Here is a 6,630-nt window from a genome sequence, read left to right on the forward strand (position 1 = left end):
TGCCGCTGTCATTCAAAAAATAATGTTACCACACAGACATAGTGTTACCATATATATGAATATAGTTTACTTCCCATATCAGAAAAATCGTTTCACAGAGACTTTCTGGTTACGTACTAAGTACTTATATAAATTTTATTGTGTTCTTGTTTTTATGGAAATTTTAGTCATTATTTTATGCACCATGATCATGATCCCTTTTATTTATTAGAATTAAAAAATTCCGCCCCCTCCATTTAATGATCGCCACTCTCCTTTGATTGTATTTAGCAGTATTTACTCATTGCCAGTCTCTCCCTCTACTTTGTCATCTAGGTTTGAAGAATTCAATGCATTGGATAAATATAAGGACGGGTTGTTTCGGAGAATCTGAACAATTCATCAAATTTCAACGTTCATTTTCAAGTTCTGTGAAAGATTTTTTCAAGTTCTGTTTTTATTTCAGTTTTGTCAAGCAACTAGCCTACAATGATATAAAAACAGAACTCGAATAAGTCTTTCACAGAACCCGAAAATGAACGTTGAAATTTGATGAATTGTTCAAATTCTCCGAAACAACCCGTCCTAAGGATGGGTTATTTCATAGAATTTGAACAATTCATCAAATTTCGACATTCATTTGCTAGTTATGTGAATGTCCTATTCAAGTTCTGTTATTATATCATTGTAGGCTAGTTACTTGACAGAACTGAAATAACAAAAGAACTTGAAAAATAACTTAGAAATTTGAATAATTGTTAAAATTTTCCGAAATAACCCATCCAGAACTTGTATTCATGATACACGTGAATTTTATGTCGTTTTTAAATTTCTCCCTCTTAACTTCAGTGTTGTTTTGGCTTCTTTCTCTTCCAATGGTACCTTCCATGGCTTTATTTTAGCAAAGACTACCTTTAGAGCTCCCGCGAAATAAACCACTCACCTCAGACGTGTGCAAATGCTTAATTTTGGCACATGCCAAATGCTTATTTTCGTAATAACTTTGTTGGTTTAGCAAAATTATATTTTTATTAATTGTACCGTCTTACCAGATAGCGTGTTTATATATTTAATAAATAATATATAATCTACCATAAGGGGCCGTTCAAGTATTACGTAAGCAGATTTATTACAATTATTTACCCCCTCTTCCCCCTTGTCACCAAAAGTAAGCAAAGCTCTTACCCCCCTCCCATGCTTACGTAAAAATTGGTACCTATATGCATTTTTCTGTTAATGTATTCTGTTTTTTAAGCGAGTACCTAAACGTATTAATTATTTGTTGGAATCCCCGAATATGTATTCGGTTTTCAAAAATAGACAATGTGTGGGTTGCCAATGTATTAAAAAAAAATACTGCTGAGCAGTGCTGACGTAATCACTATCTCGACCCCCCCCCACCCCCCACCCCCCCCATGTCCTCAAAAATAAGCAAAGCAAAGAACCCCCTGCCCCCCTATAGTGCTTATATAATACTTGAACGGCCCCTAAGCTGTTTCTCTGAATTTGTTTTTCTCTGTCGTGTTATAAGGCGTACATTTTCTTGAAGTTTTATTATATTTTCTATAAAGCTAAATAAGTGTTTTTCACAATAAAAAATAAAGAAAACACAACAAACTAAATGTCGGGCGGCCCCTTTGAAGAATGACCCAGTAGTAACTTTGTTATTATTTTAAAATGGCTTCTATTTGGCTATATGGCTGTTATTTTAAAATTACGAAACGAAAAGCAAGAACACTTCTCATTGTTTATTTTCTTCAATCTGCCAATCGAATAAGATTTATTTGAGTAAGCTACAAACGTTTTTTATGATGCAAAACCCCATGAAAAGAAAGAATGTTTTGGTGTGCCTATCATCCACAGCATTCAACGGCTACAAATTTTTCATATTGGATAGGCTCTTTCGGCACTAATGTTAAGCTGTTTAGCCATGTCTTTCTCTACTGAATATGGGTCTGGTTCCACGAGTGTCTTGGTTAAAGGAACTGCATAGATAAGTTTATATTTATTTGAGAAACTCCTCTCCGCACTTGCCATTGATATTGGTAAAGTCACGGTAAAGGATACAAAGAGCCACGAGTTTATTAATTTAGGATTAGGCAGTAGGCACCGTGTTTTACAAGCGTAGAAAACTACTGGTCTTGTTTGAGTCTTACAATTATTATCAGTTGCAATCTGAACCATATATAGAAAAAAAAATCTAATTTTATTTTGACTTCATTGCGCTGTGAGAAGATAATAATAAAATAAATAAAAACACTATAATTAAGTGAATATTTCTTTATTTTCATGTATAAACTAGTTTGTTATTTCATATCAAATACTTTATGAGTAAAACAAAAATGGGCACTTTACGCTAATAGAACCATTAGATACATATCCCTATAGACTAATTCTTCTTACATACAAGTTAAACAACAATAAACACTTCCTTTTTAATACATACGATAAGTTATTACACGTTATTAATATTTATTTTTGTACAACAGAAGCTCAATTCTGTGTTATCCGACAAACTATAACGTTTACACATTTTAAGTTCTGTTCAGCATGGATTAGTATGCAAAAGATCCACTATCACAAATTTAATCGAGTATGTAGATTTTTTAAGTACCAATTTTGACAAAAGAACACAAAAAGATTCAGTCTATACCGATTTCCGAAAGGCATTCAATAAAGTCAGTGATCCTCTTCTGATCCAAAAACTATAAATAACAGGTTTCCACGGCAACCTTCTGAGATGGATTATATCTTATAGCTCTCACAGGAGTCAATGAGTCCTCTCCCAAACTTGTCACATCTGGTGTCCCTCAAGGACCCCATTTAGGACCACTACTCTTTATTATATTCATAAATGATCTAACGGCAAAACTTTTTTGTAAATGTTTATTACATGCGGATGACTTAAAAAATTTTCATCCCGTGAATTCACAAGAAGACTGCGAAACTTTGCAAAAAGACCTACTCACATTGTCTCAATGGTGTATAGATAATGCCATGGAATTAAGTATTAGCATAAAATCATACCTCCGAATATTATAATTAATCCACCTATATTTCATTGATTATTCCATATTTGTAGATTTTATAATTGAGCCTTTTACGGGAATTTAGAAATAAAATCGAAAAAAATCGCCTAACTAAATTTAGGCAGCCATCGCTCAAGACTTAGGCCTGGTTCCCACTATGCCGGACCGGCAGATCTGCCAGGCCGGTAAAAATGCCGGAAGGGCTAGTGGCTGTACAATTTATATGTAGCTATTCACATTATCCCGGGTGCGGCATTTTTGCCGAGCCCGGCATTTTTACCGAGCGTTTTGTCACTGCGAAAGTGCCGGTAGAACCACCGGACCGGAGTAATGTGAACGAGTTTGTGCCGGTATCCGGCTCCCCGCTCGCCGCGCCCGTGCTCCGGGCTCCCCTCGCGTCATCGGCTCGCATTTTTTGAAGAAAGTAGACGTGTTTGCCCTGCTCGTTTAAATCTTTTTATCAGTATTCAAATGTGTACCTCCGTACGGACGTAGAAGATTAGGTGTTAAAGCAAAGCCTTCATCGCCAACTAGTATAAACGGTAATTCCTCGTGCAAGTTTTCATGAAGTGGTCTAGGCTTTGGTACATTTAAAGTACCATCATTGATCTTTTGCCAATATTTACTATCCTTTAATATAGTAGAATCGCATTCCTTGCCATATGAGCCCACACTAATAAAAATAAATCGGTACTCTGAATCAACAACTTCCATTAATACAAAAAAATAATATTCCTTGTAATTAAAGAACATAGAACCACTCTCGGCTGGTTTAAAAATTCTAATATGTTTGCCATCTACTGCTCCAACACAGTGAGGAAAGTTGGCTTTTCTTTGGAATCCTGAAGCGATGTCCTCCCATTATCTCTCCGGCTCCGGTGTAATGTGAACACTCTTGTCCGGTGTCCGGTTTCCGGCAGATCTGCCGGTCCGGCATAGTGGGAACCCGGCCTTAGAGCGATGAGACCTAAATATGGGTGGCTATCATTCGATGGGTTAAACCAAAATCTTCATTCGTTTGAAATATTTTATAAAAAAAAATATCTATATATAAGCATGTATGAAACGCTTTTTATAGACAAATTTATGGTGACCGGATAAATCATCAAAATGATAATCTTTAAAAAGTTATATAAATAAGCCGATATAAAGTCATGGAAAGTGATGAAACAAAAACTTTATTAATGGGTTAAGTAGGTTAGGTTTAAATTTTTTTTTTTCATCGTTTCTAATGACTTTATATCACTTTTTAAAGATGTGTTGAATTGTCGATGTGTTGATTTATCGTGGAACAAATCGAAACAGTGTTAAGCTATACAAAGCCGGCCTTTTCAAAGCAATCTATCCTGTCACGCGACACGTTTTGACACAATGTAATGTGTTTTAGTGAAACATCATGAATCACATATGAGAAATCCACATGACATCGCCCATGAATCATATGTAGGCGATGTTAATAAATGATTTTTAAAGATATTTTTTTAACAAACTTAAAAGAAAATAATCTTTTACCTCTCAGGCTAATTTGTTCTGTTTTGTAAACAAACATTTACTACCCGTAGAGTTAATTTGTTTGCGTAGAGTTGTTTGTTTACGATCTAGGACTCGAACTCAGGACCCTTGCCGTGCCGGGGCACAGATGTGACCGTATCTTTTTCTGATTTTTCTATTTCAGATTTTCGTTTAGGAATCGCTAATATTGTCTTCAATAATTAAATAATATAATTGTATCTATCTACCTTAAAAAATATGCTTTTCAAGCCAGTAATATTAATTATATGTATTTAAAATTTATGTTTAAATAAATGTCTCACTTTTCAAAAAGCTTTAAGCTAAACAACATATAACAAGGATTTAACATAATGACTTCATAAAACAAGACACGCTCGGCTGAAAAATGTGTTAATTTTATTACAAGACCCTCTGGCCCGAGTACATATCATATAATATAAATACATATTATTTTTACACAGATAGTTTCGTTTAGGACTTCACAATCCACATGTAATATATATTTTACAAGGACATTAAACAACATTCATATTGCTGCGTTATCAAATAGCAAACATTCGTAAAAATATAATCATTTAATGATTAAACATTATACTATCACACAATTGCAGGGGTTTTAAACTGAATACAAACAAGTCTTTTTTAATGTTGCTTATCTTTTTCTATACCTAGAAAGATCAACGATCGATAAGTCATTAGTAGTGACGTGGAATATACTCTCAGTATCGTCCTGGTGTAAGATCACCATTCAGAAATGCAACGCTGCTTTAAATAGCGTTAGCCGTGTTTGGTGACCTGATCTGAATCTAGGTGCTTTCCCACCTTCCTCTTCCCCATATTCATCCCCTGCCTCACAACATACCCTTATAATTGGAGATGCCATAGTCTCACTTGCTCCAGAAGGTTGGGATTCTTGTGCAGTATTCACATTAACCAAAGGTGACCCCGACGTGATGCGCCCCGTTTTATAGCCGCCCGGCGTGTCGAGAATATTCAGACTTGTATCGTATCTAGAGAGTTCTAGCTACGATGCGTTTTTCATGGGCGAACGTTCCGGAATATTCTAGTAGCATCGCTACATATCTAAAGGAATTAAATTAAAAAAAAAACACACAAATTAATGCGAATTTTGCCAAGAATAAGGCGTAGATCATCAACAAACATTGCAAAATTTATCAAGTCCCTAGTCCTTAGTCCCTGGTGTTCTAGTCCCAAATAAAGTTTTCAATCAAAAGTGAAAACCCGTTCATTTCTTTCACATTCACATATTTTCTAACACGTATCAGTTTTGACAGTATCTGACGCATGAGCTTAGTCATGCCAACTAATCCGGGGCCAGCCCTGGTCATGTTACTATTATATTACAATAAGGACTCGACGAAATTATACATATATAATGTCTCGTCTAATCATCTGAAGAAGACACTGATCAATTCTCGTAACACATATAAGTGTCTTATGCTAATAACATGAGCTCGATCACGTTATGATTATATAACAATTAGGACTCAAGAAGTTATACATAAAATGTCTCGTTTAATTATCTGGACAAGATATTAATCAACTCTGTCTTTAACAACTAAAATCCACTACATTGTATTTTGATTTTCTTCCGTACGCTAGCAAATTTTGGACATTGAAGCAAGCTCTATGAAAAAGAGCGAAGCTTTATTAATGTATCTGTATAGGAGATTGCTGAATATATCATGGACAGTGGACAGCATGATTGAACAGACATGAACGGAAGCATGACTAACGGTGGACAGCAGGACTGAACAGACACGAACAGATGCATGACTGATAGCGGACAGCATCACAGCACAGGCGTCTGTAATGTCTGTGTCCACGGCTGTCCATGTGGCACAGGATCGTGTCGACGTGAGGGGCGAAGGGGCCTGGTTCATCTATCGGAGTGAGGTCATGATCCTAAGGAAGTCACAAATGAGTAGAGGTGTCAAGAGAACATAACTAGGAGACAAAAAGGCATAGCACAAGTGCTACGAGACAACAAGTGCCATATTTACAAATTGATTGTGAGAAAAGTAGTGGAAGACTGAAAGGTGTAGAACTAAGGTGATTTTTACAGTTAGGGGGCTTCCGTCATTGGAAA

Source organism: Hesperophylax consimilis, chromosome 28, assembly GCF_061612785.1.
Source record: "Hesperophylax consimilis isolate HC1 chromosome 28, BYU_Hcon_1.0, whole genome shotgun sequence".
NCBI classification, from domain to species: Eukaryota; Metazoa; Arthropoda; class Insecta; order Trichoptera; family Limnephilidae; genus Hesperophylax; species Hesperophylax consimilis.